This window comes from Panthera uncia, chromosome X (genome assembly GCF_023721935.1).
Source record: "Panthera uncia isolate 11264 chromosome X, Puncia_PCG_1.0, whole genome shotgun sequence".
Taxonomy (NCBI): Eukaryota; Metazoa; Chordata; class Mammalia; order Carnivora; family Felidae; genus Panthera; species Panthera uncia.
In genome coordinates, this window is record NC_064817.1 from 80,663,505 (window position 1) to 80,683,616 (window position 20,112).

Sequence of the window (20,112 nt, forward strand, 5' to 3'; positions counted from 1 at the left end):
GACATATCCTCCAGTACAATACCAGTTTTCAGGAAATAAAAACAGGTGGAATCTACCTGTTATACAATATTTAGGACAACTGGATTGTAGTATTTCTCACTGTAATAATTCAACTGAGATTTTTAACTGATATTTCAAATAAAGAATGTAAACATTCTTGTTGGACAGCAAGAGTAGATTTCAGATAAAAGGAGCCTGGGTAGCTTGGCTGGTTAAGTGTCTGACTCTTGATTTCAGCTCAGGTCACCATCTCGTAGTACATGAGTTCAAGGCCCACATTGGGCTCTGTGCTGGCAACATGGAGCCTGCTTGGGATTCTCTATCTCCTCTCTCTCTGCCCCTCCCCACTAGTTCTCTCTCTCTCACTCTCTCTCTCTCAAAAATAAATAAATTTTAAATAATAAAAAACACCTGCTAAAAAAAGAAGAGTAGATTTCAGGGAAACGCAAACTCTTTGGTTGCAATGAGATTGAAATAAGTGTATGAGACTGAAAAGCATCTCATGAAAGTTTATTTTTACTTAATAAAACATATACACTTTGTTTTTGTCATAGTTAGCTATTGTTAAAACATTAGATGAATCCATTTTATACTAGTTAATTTGTATTTTTCTCTACAGTACCATCAAGAGCCTCTCGTGATAACAAAGAAGAGATGCTTCAGAAATAAAAAGTAATAAAGGTTAATTCTGAATCTGGTAATATATTGGAAGCTTTTGAAATGTGCATATCTTCCGATCCTGTAATTCTGCTTCTAGAAATTTATCCAAATGAATAATCAGTTTGGCATAGACCCATTGTGTTGTATGTATTATGTTGACTAATATGAAATTGCCAATATTTGACCATTTGGACCTATAACGACAGACATTATATATGTTTCAATGTGATATAAAGATGTTGATCACAGTATTAATTATGATGAAGATCACTTGGGGTAATTGAAATGTCCAACAATAAGATACTGGTTAAATAAATTATGGCAACACATATACTAGAATTCTATGAAGTCTTTAAAATTATAATGATTTAGGGGCGCCTGGGTGGCTCAGTCAGTTAAGCGTCCGACTTCGGCTCAGGTCACAATCTCACGGTCCGTGGGTTCGAGCCCCGCGTCGGGCTCTGGGCTGATGATGGCCCAGAGCCTGGAGCCTGCTTCCGATTCTGTGTCTCCCTCTCTCTCTGACCCTCCCCCGTTCATGCTCTGTCTCTCTCTGTCTCAAAAATAAATAAACGTTAAAAAAAAATTAAAAATAAAATAAAATTATAATGATTTAAATGTATTTTTATTGTTACCAAATGAGTATGTTCATGATATATTATTAAGAAAAAATGATATTACAAAACAGAACTTATAATATGATTCAATTTTATTAAAATTATATATATTTACATATATATCTATATTTAGATGAAATGACTAGAATAATATACACCAAAATTTTCATAGTTATTCTCTCTAGGACTGTATTTTTAATTTTTACAGTCTTTATTTGGATTATCTGTATTTTTTAACTTTTGATTTTAGAGCATAATTTTAAGTTATGTAAAAATCAATTCTATAAGAAAATCATAAGTTATGATCATTTGTGGTAGGAAGACACAAACAATTTTGTAACCTATTTGTTCAAACCCAGTTTGTTTGCTTGCTTGTTGGCTTCCTTCCTTCCTTCCTTTCTTTTTTTTCCTTCCTTTCTTTCTTTTCTAATTATAGCAACTTGATTTGAGGGTTTTGTTTTATAAAGGTCAACACAGAAGCCAACCTCAGTCACATAGGTGGTAAGGGAGGGATACACTGTGGGTGGCACACAAGACCGACATTCTGTCTTCCTGAAAGCAAATGCCATGAACACCAACTACGGAGGATGTGATGGAGAACAGGCACACCCATGGAATATGACTATGCATCCCAGGACTGGGCTCCTTCAGCCAGCAGTGTGCCATGAGCACATGGCACCCTGAACAGGCCCTGGGGACAGGGAGCTGAAACCTTGCATTATTTTAAAGCATCATGTACAATAAAAAACTTGCATTTAGGAATCCCTATTTCCAGCTTGTAGCACTCAAAACAAGTGATGGTGCATATACAGATTTTATGAGGTATCCCTGAGCTACTTTGCCTGATAAGGTGAAAATATATTTGCTATTATTTTTACAACTTTTTCATTATAGCATAAAGATTAGACAGCAATTCATTCACAGCATACTCCATTTTGAGGGAAAATATCACATAGATAATCGATCCAATAAATAAACTAAAACTTTCCATTTACTACCCATTATACTCACTCACACCCCTCATAATTAAAGAAAGTAACTAACTTTCTTATCAAGAACTATTATATTTTTAATGTTTAAATTAGTTCATACATTTGGGAAGGTTTTTTTAACTGAACTTAATATTATGTTGGCTAATGTCACAATAGAAAAAATATTTTAAACATATTAATTAGCGTTTGACTTATACTTCTTCAATTACAAAAGAAAAATATTTATTAAGTTAATTGAACATTGATCTTAATACAATTTGAACTGAATTTGACTTGTGAAATCCAAGAAGACCTGAAAAATACAAAATGGATTCATCATTATCACTAATGACATGTAACAAATTTTTAATCACAGGGGAAAGTTTGTCAACATAAACAAGATAATAAATGCATTTGCTAATTTTTCCTATACAATCAGCATTCACCACGGTATTGGTTTTAGGTGCATATGTCTGTGTGTATATGTGTATATATAAATCTGTATGTTTATATGTGTGTAAATACCTACATTTAGATCTATCTATCTGCCTATATGTTTGTGTAGGTTGTGTGTGCATGTATACCTATGTATATGATTGCATGTAGATGTGTATTCAAGCATGTGCATTTAATATAAAATATCATGTTTATATGTATATGTTGTGTACATATGCATATCAGCCCAAGATGGAGAATGCTTTAGGACCATTCAAAACCAACTTAAATGTCAATATACTCAGAAAGAGTCCTATTAGTAATGGAAACATAAAGTTATTTCTGATTTTTGATAAGCAGGATAAAAAAATAATGAGCCCATTATACTTACAGTATACTTCTGAGGTATTTAAGCTTTTAAACTTGCTTTGATCACCTTGCTAGACAGAGAAAAGTAAAATTAGTTCCTGTTTAAACTGAAGTGTGTTTATTCTTCATATCTTACATTAGAACTACTAGCTCTAATAGATTTGGGGGCCCTAGGTGTTTTTCCATCTTCCTTTGAGCAGAACCAAGCCAGCCATCTACAGATGGACTTGTCAATCAACAGGTGGATTTCATGTGTTAAGGCTGCAACATAAACATGAATGAAAATAATAATCCGACACTAAGTAGGTACATGTTGGCTGGATATCTTTCAGTACCAACAACAAATTGCCAAAAAAGAAGACCATAAGTGACCTTCCTGAAGCCTAGGGCTAACAGGAATCTGGGGATATTGTACTGCACGTTCATGGGGCTCTGGTGAGACTATACTACCTTTCAGGTTAATTTCCTCTCCCAGCTTCTTACATTGAAGGTGGTTGGGCAGGGCCCTGGAGGAATGCCCAACCTTTTATCCCAGACATTGACTTACCATAGGAGTCAACAATTACTCCAATGTAGGAAATGTTATTGTCTCTCAAGAAACAGCAAATTGTAAGGGTTTTTCAAACCTAGACTCCCAACCCTTAGGTGAGCTTAATACGTTTAGGCTAAAACTTGGAGACAGTCAAGTTCTGTACTACAAGATGCCATCTTTGAAAGGAAAGAGAGCCAGTGGTTCTATTGTGCCTGACTGGTCTGGAGAGCTGGGAGAACAGAGTCATGGGTCTGGTGGGAGGAGCCCTCTAGGCCTGCTGGCCACATGTGAACTTGTTGGCTCCTCTCAGGTATGCTGGGTAGGATGCTCCTATCTTTGGTTCCTTTGGGAGTTGGTTTCCTCAATATCAGCTCCCTTCCCTCCTCCAGAATGACTGTGTTGGTTCAGCTCAATTGTTGGAAGAGACTGGCTTCAGTTTCCCAGTATTTTTCTCAGCATTTGCTATACTCTGATATCATTGGACTCATTGCCCATTTTACATTCCAAGAATCCTAGAATTGGGAGAAGCCCCTCTGAGATCATCTAATCGAATCTCCCAGCCAGGGCAGATGCCCACGTGAAAAGTCAGGCAGATTATTCTTTTTTGTGACACAGGGTAAAATAATATTCTCATTCTCTCTCCAGTCTTGCTGTCCTCCCTCCCCCTCCTCAGTACTGTCACTTGTACAGAAAAGACTGTGTTCTGCCATTGTATTTCATTATTTGGATATTTATTTATTTTTGAGAGACAGAGCACAAGTAGGGGAGGAGCAGAGAGAGAGAGAGAGAGAGAGAGAGAGAGAGAATCTGAAGCAGGCTCCAGGCTCCGAGCTGTCAGCACAGAGCCTGACATGGGGCTTGAACTCACAGAGCATGGGATCCTGACCCGAGCCAAAGTCAGAAGCTCAACTGACGGAGCCACCCAGGCGTCCTGTATTTCATTATTTGGAAACCACCACCCTCTACTTCCCCAAATTGGACCATCGTAAGCAGTCACAAAAAGTATCCTTTTCCCCCAAGATGTCATTAGATCTAGACCTCCTTTGGGTAAGTTCTATTCCTTATTGCTAGCCAATGAGTCTAGGCACTGTTATACTGCTAGAAAAGCCCTGAGGGTGTGGCCTCCGTCCCTGACCACACTGTTGCCAGAGTTTCCCAAAACATGGGTCTCTTCTACTCAAAAGCCTTCAATAACTCTCCATTACCAACAGAATGAAGACAACACGTCTTAGCTAGGCACTCAAGGCCTCCCCAAAGTTGTTTTGTATAATAGTGTTATTTCTCAAATACTGTTCCCAACCCCAACTTTGCTCCCCTTTCTTCCCACACATAATTTGAACTGACTTGCCTCTTTTTTTTTCCAAGCTGCTCCCACTGCTAGAAATTCTCTGCCCACCATCTTTGTCAGTTGAAATCCCATTTATCCTTCAAGGTTCAAGTAATTGTCCCCTCTTCTCTGAAGCATCCCCCAATCTCTCCATTCAAAATAATCACTTTCTCCCCAGGACCTTCCAACAACATTCTTTAGCAACCCTGGTGGTACTTGCCTAATATCTTACTGGCTATTGTCTGCTACTGCAGGGCAAGGACTAAGTCTGCATTGTGTCTGTAGCCTCCATGGTGTCCGTCATGGTGTCATGCAACACTGGGCTCTCCATTTGGGGCTTGACAAGGCTCTACATGATCTGGCTTTTGCCTGATACCTTATCCATATCTCCAGCCACTTTCCTCCTTTCTGCAGCTTCACTGGCCTTATGTCAATGCTTCAAAAATGCTAAGTGCTTTCCTACCTTGGGGCTTTTGACCACACAGTCCTCCCTGCCTGAAATGCTTTTCCATCTATTCTTTATCTGGTTAACTCCTGCTCATCCTTCTCACCTCAGCTTAAAACATTAGTTCTCAAGGAAGCCCGCCCTGAACTCTCAGAAAAAAAAACAAAAAAACAAAAAAACAAAAAACAACTATACATTTATCACCCCACCAGGCATCTCATAAGCTTGTAGTCATAGAAGAAGAAGTGAATGATGGAGAGTAGAAGTCTCAAAACAGACCCACCTTTTCCTTCCACCCCATGACTAGGAAATGCATAGTAACTGCCTGTCCCGTGGGCTGTCAGTCAGAAGTGACTATCTTGGATTTAAAGGATAGACAAGACCTGCTCCTTCACTAGGATGCCCAGCCATTCCCAGACTAATTCCTTGCCCCTTTGAGCACAATGTTTCTTAAGACTCTCCCAAGTTACCTGCTTATCATTGAGAAGAGGAGCAAAATGTGTCAGAAAGAAGGGTCTGGCCAGATGGAGCCTAAAGCTTAATTTGTTATTGCAAGGCTTCTTGTCTTGGAACTTCATGATGTCTTAGTCCTCAGTGGTCACCGATTTGAGATCAGAATTATGCAATAAGAGTAAAAGATAAAGTTAGAGAAACTCAGGTGGGGGCCGGAGGGTGGAAAACAAAGCATATATAGGAGCAGTATCTATAATGAGGCAGATCAAGGCAGAGTTATGGCATTCTAATTTTATCAATTCTGGAAGGGCTTTCCATCACTTTCTAGTGCTTCTGAGTTGTGAAAATTGCCTAAAATTAGCCTTCTAGGCAAAGGTTACAAATTGGCAGTTGTAGGCTGAATCTGGTTCTCAGACTTGTTTTAGTTGGCCACCACAGTGTTGATAAAATATATTTGAATTAGTTTCCAACATTTAAGGATTGGAATATTCCATATACTTTTTTTTTAGTTTTGGATTCTCTTGAAAAACTGGAGAATCTGGCAGCCCAGCCCCACATTTCCATCCAGCAACAGTCAGCTGGAGCTAAGTGTGGCCATCCCCTCTGGATGAGACTTATTCTTCCTTGGTTCTTCACAGTCCCCATCTGGTTTGCTTCCCTCATTTTTTACCTGCCTTGCTCAGTAGGCATTTGAGTTTGCAACCCTTGATATTTTTTTAAAGTTTTATTATAGGAAATATTAAACACATATAAAAGCAGAGAGAGGGCGCCTGGGTGGCACAGTCGGTTAAGCGTCCGACTTCGGCCAGGTCACGATCTCGCGGTCCGTGAGTTCGAGCCCCGCGTCAGGCTCCGGGCTGATGGCTCGGAGCCTGGAGCCTGTTTCAGATTCTGTGTCTCCCTCTCTCTCTGCCCCTCCCCCGTTCATGCTCTGTCTCTCTCTGTCTCAAAAAAAATAAAAAAAAATAAAAAAAATAAAAAAAATAAAAAAAAATAAAAAATCAAATAAAATACTATTAAAAAAAGATGCCTTTAAAAAAAAAATAAATAAAAGCAGAGAGAATCATATGAGGAACCCCAAGCACTCATCACCCAGTTTGAATAACTGTCATTCATAGCCAATATTATTACATCAATGCCCTCACCCATTATCCGATACTCCTATCCCCCACCCCTGGATTATTTTGAAGCAAATCCAGACATCATATCAGACATCATACCATTTTATCACTAAATATCTCAATATGTATCTCTAAAAGACAGACTTTTTTTTATAAACAGAACCATAGTTTCATTATCACAGCCAAAATATTATCAATTCTTTATTATAATCAAATATCCACTGTGCTAACTTTTAAAAACCGTTTATTTATTTGAGAGAGAGAGAGTGCGAGAGCGAGCACACATGTGTGGGGGTGGGGAGGGGCAGAGAAAGAGGGGGACTCTTGGCTTTTCATCCTAAGAGCTAACTTATCATATACTCAAAAACAAGTGCCTAGTGAGGCCAGGAAATATTTTCTGGACTTTAAGGGAGCAGCACATGTTTGAGAGTATCAAAACAGGCTCTGTGCTGACAGCAGAGAACCCGATGCAGAGCTCAAACTCACAAAACCATGAGCTCATGGCCTGAGCCGAAGTTGGACGCTTAACCTACTGCACCACCCAGGCACCCCCACTCTGTTAACTTTTTAATTGTTTTCCATGTTATTCACCTCATCTGATTTCCTTTCTCTTTCTTTGGGGGAGAAATAAGAATGGGAAGCGTTGGTCTAGGAAAGGGGGATGGGAATAGAAATATGAATATTATATTCTGATCTCTAGAAAGTAATAGATGGAATGATTCCTTATGACTACATAACACATTTATCTCTTTATATGGGTTCTGCTGTCATAATTTTGTACGAGACAACATAGATACAGAAGGTTAAGTAGCTTGTTCAATTACAGACATAGTAAAAGAGCTGTGACAAGAACTCAGACCACCTGACTCCCAGGTGGGAGTTGTGCCATATAGGAAAGGTGACATGACAGGTTATATTGTGATGATAGAAGACAGTATGGAGTAATAGCAGTGAAGATTTTCTGAGTGCTTACTCTGTGGCTAGGAGTTGTGTGAGGTACCTAAGTTATATTAGTATTATTTATCCTTCTTATCAGTTCTCTATTCTTCCAGTCTTATAGAGAAAGATGCTAAATACATAGACATTAAGTAACTTTCCCAGGAACAAACACTTAGAACAAACAATTGGCAGAACTAGAATTGGAAGCCAGATCACTCTAACCCTAGCATCCCAGTGCTTTACCACTGTATTAAACTTGACATGGCAAGGGCTTTGGAGTTGGACAAACGTGGCTCTGAATCCTAGCTTTTATTCACTTTGTGACTGTGGGTAACAACTTCCTCATCTTCAAGTAAGGATAATAGTACCTAACTCTTAAGGTTAATGTGATGATGAAACAAAATCATCCATTTAAAATTATTTAGCACATCACTTTGCACAGAGTAAAGGCTCAATAAATGAAAGCTACCAAGAGGGGGTGGTTTATAGTACTATCTTGACCAATGTGTCCAAGAAAAAGGAAATTTTATTCCTTCTCTGACCAGCCCCTTAGGCTAGTCCCATTTTATGTAATCCCAGCAATATGTGGTTCATGATTCATGTTTTTATACATTTTTTATATGTGAAATACAATTAAATTATATTTTATACTTCAAAATGAAAGTGCATTCTCATAACTAAAGATTTTAATTGTCAGAGACACAATAGGTTTGATGTGGAAATTCCAAATTCAGTCTGCCACAAGCTGGATGGACTCTTGGCTTTTCATCCTGAGAGCTAACCTATCATATACTCAAAAACTAGTGCCTAGTGCGGCCAGAAAATATTTTCTGGAATTTAAGGGAGCAGTGCATGTTTGAGAAAGTCTTGGGATGGTGTGAAAATTTTACAGATCTGATAGACCTGAAGCAAGGCTATAATGGGAGTGTGATTTCAAGCTCCCCTGTCCCCTTTCCCCCATCTCTGAGTACCTACAGATTCCCCAGTGTTTTAAGGATGAAGGCAGAAGCACAAAAAGTGGGCAAGCAGGAATAAACAAAGTGGTACAGAATGTACCAAGCAGAAGCAACTCATTTCTAGAAAGATGTCTCCAATGTTCTGGGACACAGGAAAGGCAGGGGCCAAGGCTAGGCCTGCTAATGTTTGCTGGCCTCAGGAAAAGAAGGTTAAGGGCAGAGAGCACCAGGATCAGTGTAAGGGGACTCCCTTGCACAGCTTTCACTTGGCTAATGTTTTAGATTCCTATGGCTGCTGTAATGTATTATCACAAACTGGCTTAGAACACATCTTTATTATCTTATAGCTCTGTAGGTTAGAAGTCCAGTATGAGTCTCCCTAGGCTCAAGTCAAGGTGTCAACAGAGCTGTGTGTTCCCTTGTGGAGGCTCTGGGAACTAATATGCTTCCTTGTTGTTTCCAGCCTACGTTCTTTGACTCATGACCCCTTTCTTCCATCTTCAAAGCCAGCGATGGCCATTTGAGTCCTTTTCACATCTCATAGCTCTGACCTACTCTTCTGTGTTCTTCTTTTACTTTTAAGGATACCTGTACTTACATTGGGCCCACCCGGATAAACCAGATCATCTTCCTATTTTATTTTATTTTAAATTTTTAAAATGTTTATTTATTTTTTATTTTTGAAAGAGAGACAGAGCACGAGCAGGGGAGGGGCAGAGAGAGGGAGACACAGATTCCAAAGCAGGCTCCAGGCTCCAAGCTGTCAGCACAGAGCTCCATGTGGAGCTCGAATTCACCAACCATGAGGTCATGACCTGAGCTGAAGTCAGCTGCTTAACCGACTGAGCCACCCAGGCACCCCAATCATCTTCCTATTTTAAAGTCAGCTGATTAACAACCTTAATTATATCTTCTACTTTTATTCTCCATTGCCATGAACATAACATATTCACTATTCTGGGGAATAAGGCATGGACATCCTTGGGAGGAGGTTATTACTCTGCTTACCACAGCTACCAAATGTCATAGAAAGAATTGGCCTCTGTTATTGAAGACAAAATAGATTAGGGGTGCCTGAGTGGCTTAGTAGGTTAAGCACCCGATTCTTGGTGTCAGCGCAGGTCATAATCTCACGGTTTGTGGGTTCGAGCCCCACGTAGGGTTCTGCACTGGCAGTGCAGAGCCTGCTTGGGATTATCTCTCTGTCTCTCTCTCTCTCTTTCTCTTGTTCTCTCTCTCTCTCTCTCTCAAAAAAAAAATAAATAAATGAATTTAAAGAAACAGAATACATTAGGGGCAGGTGTGAGTTTTCAGCAATACTGACAAAATATTTAAGATTCAGGTGTTATTTATAAAATGGCCCACTATGGATCTGTTCTTAAATGGAAAGACAGCATATTTGTAAATATGACAATTTGCTCCCAATGATTTTCTAAATTTAACACAATTTCAGTTAAAAAGGAAAAATACGGGGGCACCTGGGTGGCTCAGTCAGTTGAGCATCCGACTCTTGATTTTGGCTCAGGTCATGATCTCGCGGTTTGTGAGTTCAAGCCCCATGTTAGACTCTGTGCTGAACTTGAAGCCTGCTTAAGATTCTTTCTCTCCCTCCCTCTGTCCCTCTCCCTTGCTCTCACATGCACACTCACTCTCTCTAAAAAAAAGGAAAAATATGCAAGAAAACAAAAAGGCTAGTCTAAAGAGTAAGAAATGAAGATTCATCTCATCACACATTAGAACAAGCTATAAAGCAGTAATCTTTAAGACTGTGTTGTTGGCTCATAAGTGAAATATTTATCAGCGGAACAGAGGAGAGACATTGGAAATAGCTTTTAGCACAGATAATATGAACAGATGTCAAATAGGCACCATAAAACAATGACCAAAATATTGTATATTTAATAAGTGCTTTGAAACAACTGGATAGTGATGGGAAAAGCTAATTTAGAATTATGCATCTTCCACTACCTGGCACAAATGATCTCATCTGGGATTTTAACTGAGTTAAAATCAAGTAAAATCAGATCTAAAGAATAGAATAGACTATCCTTCATGAGCACAACTATTTGATAACACAGAATCCTGACTGTGGGGAAGAAAACAATTTGCAGAACAAAAGGCACACAGAATAAGTCAACACTTGTAAAAAATGTAAATCTCATTATGCGACAAGGAAGTATAAATACAAGAAAGTACCATTTTATACCCATTTAATCCACCAAAACATTGTTTTGAAAGATAAAATCCCAATATTCGTGAGGCTGTGGGTAAATACGTGTGTTGGCAGTGGTGATCATAGTAACACAGTAGCCAACATTTATTGTGCCCATCTTCCCCATAATATTTCTGTGCAGAAGTAATATTATTTCCCCCATCTCATAATTGAGGCAACTGTGATTTAGGGAAGTGGAGTAACTAGTCTATCCCCACATAGCTAGTATAGGCAGAACCAGCCTAACAACGTTTTATTGAAGTCCAAACCCTGTGTTCTTAACTAAAAGCCTGTGTACACTGCCTTCCATGGCAATATGTAGCTAGAGCAATGAAGAAATCCTTAGCCTCTGACTATTGTATTCCCGACCCCAGAACTTTGGCCTGAGAAAAAAATTTCAAAGAAAAAAAGATTATATATATATATATATATATACACACACATCTGTCTCTGCCCACAAAGATGTTTAGTAATTCAACAAATAGCTACTGATTGATCATCATCAGAAAAAAACATAAATGAATGATAGTATATGAATGCAAACATGAAAATGATCAATGTGAAGACTATGATAAAATGTGGAAAATATTTATGAAATACTGTTAAATAAAAAATGGAGCACACTATTGGCTATCCTCCATGTAGAAACAAACAGTTGGTCATAGGGTGAGATTAAGAGAAAAATTTTGTCAGATTATGAGATTTGGGATGGGAACTGGGGGGAAACTTTCAGTAGGAACGTTTGCAGTGGGGACACCTACTGCTTGACTTTTGCGAAACCAGACTGCACATTTTTGTATTGATTCTCTATAGAAGACAACTTTGCAAAAATGGTCTGTGTGCCCCAAGGTTGGTGGGTAAACGCTTTAATCTCTGAGAGAACACCCCCTTCCCCCCGCTCGCCTTCCGCCCTAGAGTGGCCTTGGCCGATGCTGCTCTTACCCGGTTTCCAGGGAGCAGCCTGTGCTTCTCAATGGGAAGTTAGGAGACGAAGGGACGCGCAGGCAAGTAGGTGCTAGGGCGTTCAGTGGCTTTGCGCTTGCTTGCGAAGGGCAGCTCCTGTGATAGCTCAGCTCAGCCCAACCCAGAGGAAGGAATAATTTTCAGTTTCACGTCACTACACTGATCCTTTTTATGACGGAGTTAAATCCTGTGTCGTGGGCTACGGGGGCATTCATATTACATTCACTATCCACTTTCCATATTACATTACTATCCACTATCCACAAAGCCGGCAGGCAGAGCAGAACAGGAGTCAGGGTTCTGGAAAGGTGGGGGGTGGGACTGGAAGAGGAGGGGGTTGGAGCGGCTGGGGTGGGGACCTTTTTTATAGTTTGTGTCCATTTGAATTTGTAGGTCCTTGCCAGTTATGGCATTGTTTAAGAGATTGAAAAGACTAAAATGATTTTTTAATCACTAATTTGTTTTTGAAAAGATTTAAAAAAATTAATTTCTTCCTGAATATTTCTTAGTCAATACAGAGTTGGGTCCTGACACCTTCCTGGGGCACCGGCTTTGTTGGTGTAACACCTGGATCACCAGGCTTTCTTCTCTGATGATGAATTGCTCTTGCTTTTTATAGGAAGGAGTTTCATGAAACTATTAGCCCGCTAGATTAATCAAATATTTTCCTAACCCCTCAACCAATTTTAATTCCACATTGGAAAAATTCTGCCATAAGTGGACAATTGACCTCACTGGGAGCAACTCAACAGCTGGTGGAGATGTTCTTTTTTTTTCTTCCAAGATTTTATTTAAATTCAAGTTAGTTACCATATACTGTGGTATTGGTCCCAGGAGTAGAATTTAGTGATTCATCACTTACATACAACACCCAATGCTCATCACAAGTGCCCTCCTTAATGCACAATAAGCTATTTAGTGCATCTTCCCACTCCCCTCCCCTCCAACGCCCCTCAATTCATTCTTTATCATTAAGAGTCCCTTATGGTTTACTTCCTTCTCTGTTTTTATCTTATTTTATTTTTCATTCCCTTCCCCTATAATCATCTTTTTTGTTTGTTAAATTCAACATATGAGTGAAATCATATGGTATTTGTCTTTCTCTGACTTATGTCGCTTAGCACAATACGTTCTAGTTCCATCCATGTTGTTGCAAATGGCAAGATTTCACTCTTCTTGATGGCTGGGTAATATTCCATTGTATAGATACACATTTCCTTATTCATTCATCAATGGGCATTTATACAATTCATAATCTGGCTATTGTTAATAGTAACATTGCCAACTGTAAACATTGGGGTGCATGTGCCCCTTCCAATAGTATTTTTTTTTTTTTATCTTTTGGATAAATACCTAGTAGTGCAATTGCTGGATCCTAAGGTAGTTCTGTTTTTAACTTTTTGAGGAACCTCCATACTGTTTTTCAGAGTGGCTGCACCAGTTTGCATTCTGGTGGGGACATTCTAATGTCCAAAAGAAGCACCCAATGAAATGGACTGATGTGACCATTTCAGGATATTTTCAATCTAAAGATCTCATGTGCACATGTGTGCAAGAGAGAAAGAGAGAGAGAGAGAAGAGCCAGTGAATGACCTGGATAAAGCATTTCTGTGAGTGCTCTGCTGCATACCAGGCCCCTAAGGGAAGAGGTTATTTAGGTTTTTGATCTATTCTGACATATTTTTGCATATTGTGTAAGGTGAGGGTATCTTTCATTCTTTTGCATGTGGATATACAGTTTAACCAGCACCATTTGTTGAAAAGACTGCCCTTTTCCTATTGATTGGTCTTGGAACCCCCGTTGACAACAATTTGACTATGTAGTATACGTGATGCATGGACTACTTTTATAACTATTGTCAGATAAACTACACTAATAAACTTTTAAAAACACACTAAAATAAGCACAATTTGAAAACATTGGATTGAAAGGAGGAGTTAGCCACATTCATTCTCTGATCTTGCCTTGCTTATTTAAAGTATGACACTTCCAGATTCCAATGATATTGTGTGTTCACAGACTGCTTATCATTCACCCAGAGAAAGGGAAATTCCCTTTCTCTTTTTTTTAAAGTTTATTTATTTTGAGAGAGAAAGAGAGAGAACCCAAAGGAGGCTCCGAAAGGCCACTGTGAGCCCGATGCAGGGCTTAAACTCACAAACTGTGAAATCATGACCTGAGCCAAAGCTGGACACTTAACCAACTGAGCCACCCAGGCGCCCCCCTTTCTCTTTTAAAAAGGAGAGCTTAAAACAGAGAAAAGGGAACCCATTTAAATGATGAGTTGGAGAGCAAATTAAAAAAAAAAAAACAGGTTGATACCTAATAAATTTGTCTGGTTAATATTTGTCCAGAAATATTGCATGATGATATATTGAAATAAATCCTTAAAGCATCAGAATGCTCAAGAAATGGGATTCTTCTTCTTCTTTTTAAAAAATTTTTAATGTTTATTTTGAGAGACAGAGAGAGAGAAAGAGAGAGAGTGCAAGAGGGGGAGGGGCAGAGAGAGAGGGAAACACAGAATCCAAAGCAGGCTGTCAGCTCAGAGCCCGAGCGGGGCTCGAACCCACAAACCCCATAAACTGTGAGATCATGACCTGAGCCGAAGTCAGACACTTAACCACCTGAGCCACCCAGGTGACCCATGGGGTTATTCTTCTTAATGGAACTTACTGATGAATTGAAATTTAATAGGAGATTCATGTTTTTTGTGTATTTCTGTTGAACAAAATGTGAAACCATTAGTCTGTTTTCCTCTCAAATTTGAACAGGAATTCAATGAATTCAATGTTCGATTCAATGATTATGTATACATCAAAATGACAAAAGACTTTTGGTTTGAAGTCTATCATAGTCACTTTTCAGCTGTGTCATTTTGGGCAGGTTATTTATTTAAAATTTTTTTAAGTTTTTTTTTTTTTAAATTCCAGTTAGTAAACATACAGTGTAATGTCAGTTTCAGTTGTACAATATAGTGATTCAACCCTTCCATACATTACCCAGTGATCATCATAAGTGCACTCCTTAATCCCCATCACCTTTTTCACCCATTCCCCCACCCACTTGCCCTCTGGTAACCAACAGTTTGTTCTCTAGAGTTAAGAGTCTGTCTCTTGGTTTGGGGTAGGTTATTTAAACTCTTTGTGTCTTAGTTTCCTCATTTGCAGAATGCAATAGTTGTCATTCATGCATATTGCTCAACACAGTATTTGGCACATTGTAAACCCTCAGAAAAATTTAGCTGTTACCATTATCACCGTTTATTATTGTTTAAATGTAAAGCACTAGAGTGGGTGCAATGAGGCATCCAGAAAATAGAGGAGACCCAGCTGGAAGCTTCAGGCACTAGTGTTCAGGTAAAGGAATCAAGAATTGCATCCACCAATGGTTAAGTTTCAGCGGAATGCCATAAATTATGAAGGCTCTGGTCAAATGAGTGATCTATGCCTCAGGCTTATAGAGATTCAGGGAGAGGATGTAATAGCTAGGTAGGCAGGATTGAGAAAGAGGGGAATGAAGAAAGGAGGAGTAAAAGGCAACAGAGAAGTGGTCAAGCACTGAATGACCCAGCTAGATGAGGAAGGGGCACACAGGCATGGCACAAGCAGAGGTGTAGGGTCAGAAATGAGCATGGCATGGGGCAGTTGGTTGATTCAGTCGGTTAAACATCTGACTCTTGATTTTGCTTCAGGTTATGATCTCATGGCTCCTGGGATCGAGCCCTATGTTGGACTGACAGCACAAAGCCTGCTTGGGATTCTCTCTCTCCCTCTCTCTCTCTGCCCCTCCCCCGCTTGTGCTCCCCCCCCCCCCCCAAAGTAAATAAATAAAAAAAAAAAGAGATGAGCATGACAGTTTCTGTGTTTCTGCTGTGTGAGGTTGTAGTGTCTCAGTGTTATCATTCCGGAGATCAAAATTCCTTACTCGGATGTGAGTAGGCAATTATACTGAGTGTGTGCCGATCCCTGGGACTTTCTTTAAATGGTTATACAAAGTACAGCACAATGAAAACAACAGGAAAAAAAAACCCTAAAATAAAAAAAAAAAAAGACTTTAAAAAAGGGAAAGAGGAGGGGCTGCTGGGTGCCTCAGTCGGTTAAGTGTCTGACTTCGGCTCAGGTGATGATCTCACAGTTCGTGGGTTTGACCCACGCCTCAGGTTCTGTGCTGACAGCTCAGAGCCTGAATCCTACTTCGGATTCTGTGTCTCCCTCTCTCTCTGTCTTTCCCCTGGTTGCGCTCTGTCTCTCTGAAAAATAAACATTTTTTTAAAATTTAAAAGAAGGGAAAGAGGAAAAAAAGACTTTCCCGGCAACCTGCTTTTTCCTGCAATAAATATACAATCCTGATAAACTGAAACTCCCTGCAGGCATCGTTTTATTTAATTGAGATATGGGTGTATAACATTATGAAACTTATCAGTTATGTGGGAGGATGAGCTACACTTATGCAGCAGTCCCTGAAGTGTTGTGGGGAAGTTATTAATAGTTATTAAAAATATCATTTGAATTTTGCCTGTGGATTGAAGCTTTCTCATGGTTCCCAGGGGAGGGGATGATAAGGAGGAGTATGGTGAGGTAAGGGGACCTTGATTTCTGGCCTTGGATTTGCTTGTTACTCTTGGGCAGTGACCTCATAACTTGTAAAGATGACTTCCTCATCTTCATCCCACATGTTTACTAGGATCTTGTATCCAGTCTCCTTACTTTCTGTTTGGAGTGAATGGATTAACCACTCTCTGAAACAGAGTGTTAAGCAGAGTCATAAAGCTATAGAATATGTTCATCTGTGGAAGAACAGACTTGGCCATGGGATGTCTCAAGTCTAAACCTCTGTGTTAAATAAATAGAGGAACCAGTTTAGCACACTGCAGTATCTTTCTGACTCCCTGCTGGAGTTGAGGTTTTGAAATCGTATGTGAGCCCATGGAATTCACTGGACATCCTTGAAAATTCCTTCTGGTTAAAATGAAGAAATAAAATCCTTAGTGTTTTTTGAGGTGTTGGGGCTGGGGACCTGGGTCAGAGGAAATCACATAGTAGAACCCAGTCTCTCTCCTGACATTCCCTTATGCCTCATGAATATTTCAATCCTGGTGATACCCCTTAAGGTGATCATTTAAGGGGAAGTAGAGATGAAAAGATAAGAGAGAGAGCAGTCCCATTGCTTTACCTTGAGATGGGGACTATGGAAGGGGACTTATTTGCATATTAACCTGAGTTCTGTTTTTCCTTTCTTCTTTTTTGTAAAGCCCAGCTGGCCAGGGCCACCACCTTGTGCCCCACTGGCTACCTCCCAGGGACACTACCCAGTTGCCACTCACTACCTAGCTTCCTACCCTACAGCGACATCTTGGGGCCCAGCCATGGACATGGGTCTCTTTCTCCCTTGGGTACCCACAGCCTCCTTTTCCACCCCTGACTTTACAACATTTTTTGCTTCATCTTTTTTTCTCCCTTGTTCATGGAGAACTGGTCAGAGACTATTCTTTGGTCCCTACCCCACCTCTTGTTTTTTTTTTTTTTCCCTACACCAAGAATCTTGGGCCAAAAATAGAAAAACTGTGCTCCAACTCTGTAGTTCTCAGAGGCCCTACTTTTGTCTGGGAGCTGTGCTTCAGAAGGATCCAGGTGTATCAATTATGCTGCCCATGCCTGTATGCCGCCTCTTCCATCACTTGTGTCCCCTTGTTAGTGAAACACAACAGAGTGTGCTTTCAGAAGGAGTCTTTTGTATTCCTAGAGTCTAAAAATATTTGCATGTAAATGTTGGGAATCCAGACAGTCTCCTTAAGATCTACACTTTGCATGGGGAGGCATACAGACCATTGGGGTGCATTCGAAAACTAAATTTACACCATTGCACCTTGTGTCCCTGCCTCATAGCATTGTGGTGACATCTGAGGAGAGAGTGTGACATTGATTAAGCTAAAGCATAAATAACCACATTTCAAAATGAATACTAATTGCATAATGACAGTTTCTAAACTATTAGCCTACTTTACAAAAAAAGTTAATTCAACACAAGCCCAGAGCTGGCCGTTTCTTATGTGTTATGCTGCCAGTTGGCAGGCACAGCTTTGCAAGGGGATTGGGGGAAATGAGGGTTATTGTAGTGGAAGCACACTCGGACTTTTGTGAGGAGGGTACAAACTGCATCACTCTCTCAAGCCCCTGCTGTTCAGCGTTCAAGAGTGGACACCAGGATATTGCATGCCTTCAGGGGAAGTTGCTTACTTTTCCTAGAGGTAAAATGGCCCAGTGCCAAGACTTGGGGAGGGCCCTTGAGTTTGTAGCCCCTTGAAGGAAAGAGTTCTGGGGAGACGGAGGTGAACAGCACTGAGGAGCAGCCCTTAGCTGGGAAATCTTAGGCCTGGGGGAGGGCATGGCCATACAGAGCCTGGCCTTCTCCAGGATGAACTGTGCACACTACCTCAGGCAGGCCATTCCACCTCTTATGAGGGCCTGTGTTCCCTCATCTGTAGGATTAAGGGGATGGGCTGGATTACTGTGAAAGCCTCCTCCAGTTCCAGTAGAATACCAGGGTCTCTTCCTTTAAGCTGAGTGTCCCTCAGAAGAAAGGCACTTTGCTTGGAAAAGTGGCATGAATGATGGGACTGGTCCCCTGTCCCATCCTTTTACTGCAAGAATTAAGAATGTCTGTGTCATTTGCCAAATTGATGTGATCTTGTGTGAAAATACTTTGAAGGAAAATGAAAAAGTACCTGCTAAGAAGAGGAGCTGTCTGAGGCAAGGGCTCATTCTCTTTGGGACATCCTATCACCTTGACTAAGTGGGAGGGAACATCAGAAAAGCTACCAATAAGAATAATTTTGATCATCATTCTTAGAAAGAAGAGTGTGTGATAAGGGTTGTTTTATGATATCATCTGCCTCCAGCAGGTGTCCATTCAAGGTCTGAGAACCCCAGTTTATGGCTATGGGATTCCAATTAGACAAAGTTGAATTTACCAAACAAAAGATTCAGGGAATAACTCTATTATTGTACACCATTATTTTATTTTCATATTTTCATCAATTCCTAGAATCACACCAGCACTGAACTGGGTGGGAAGACACGTATATCCATATGTTCTCAGAGCATGTCCAATTTTAGGTATAAAACCCCATGATCTGAATTCAGGCAAATGTCTGATTATTCTTTCGAAAACAACTTTGATCAAACTCTATTCCTTTATTTTTTTACGTTTTTTTTTTAATTTAACAATGTTTATTTATTATTGAGAGACAGAGCATGAGCATGGGAGGGGCACAGAGAGGAGGAGAGGTGGAATCTGAAGCAGGCTCCAGGCTCTCTGAGCTGTCAGCACAGAGCCCGATGCAGGGCTCGTACTCACAAATGGCGAGATCATGACCTGAGCCGAAGTCGGATGCTTAACAGACTGAGCCACCCAGGCTCCCCTATTTTTTTATGTTTTTATAGTAGTTCTTCTCTTTGTTTAAAAAGTCACTTCTCACACCCATTTCAAGGGAGAATCCTTGTATGCTCAGCTAAAGAATTATTTCTAGTCCTTTCCTTCCTTGCCTTTTTCCCCTACTTGTCTTACCAGTGATGGCTGGGATTTTGATTCTCAGGCACCTCCCAGTTAGATCTCCAAGGTTCTGACTATATTTGTTTGAAACAAGATCCAGGTTATATAAGTTTAGTTTTAATCAAAAAGGCTTTATTGCCAGGGACCTTGGGTGGCTCAGTTGGTTGAGCAATCAACTCTTGATTTCAGCTCACGTTGTGATCCTGGGGTTGTGAGATACAGCTCTGCCTGAAGCATGGAGCCTGTTTGGGATTCTCTCTCTCCCTCTGCCCCTCCCCTCCATTCATGTGCGTGCTCTCTCTCAAATTAAAAAAAAAGACTTTACCCCAAATACTTCATATCTTGTTCTATTTGACCATGAAAGTTACTCTTGTGAAAGCTCCCTGTCATGTAGTCTTCAATACAAAACAACTTTAGAAAAAGCATATCCATAATTATTACTGTAAAATGCTGAACCTCCTGTACTCCTCCTGAAATTGTGATTTTTACAGTTCAGTCCAAATTGCAATCTATAAAGACCATCTATCTCAGATAAACCTATTTGCTAATGGCCAGTT

General features: G+C 40.0%; 1 long non-coding RNA gene across 1 annotated transcript; it reads right to left on the bottom strand.

The window, feature by feature from the left end:
* Positions 1-1,446: 1,446 nt before the first annotated feature.
* Positions 1,447-6,548, bottom strand: LOC125931876 (uncharacterized). Its single transcript, XR_007460500.1, has 3 exons — positions 5,827-6,548; positions 3,075-3,123; positions 1,447-2,561 (listed from the first exon to the last, which is right to left on the bottom strand). It is a non-coding gene; the product is annotated as an uncharacterized LOC125931876 (long non-coding RNA).
* Between the last annotated feature and the right edge of the window lie 13,564 nt (positions 6,549-20,112).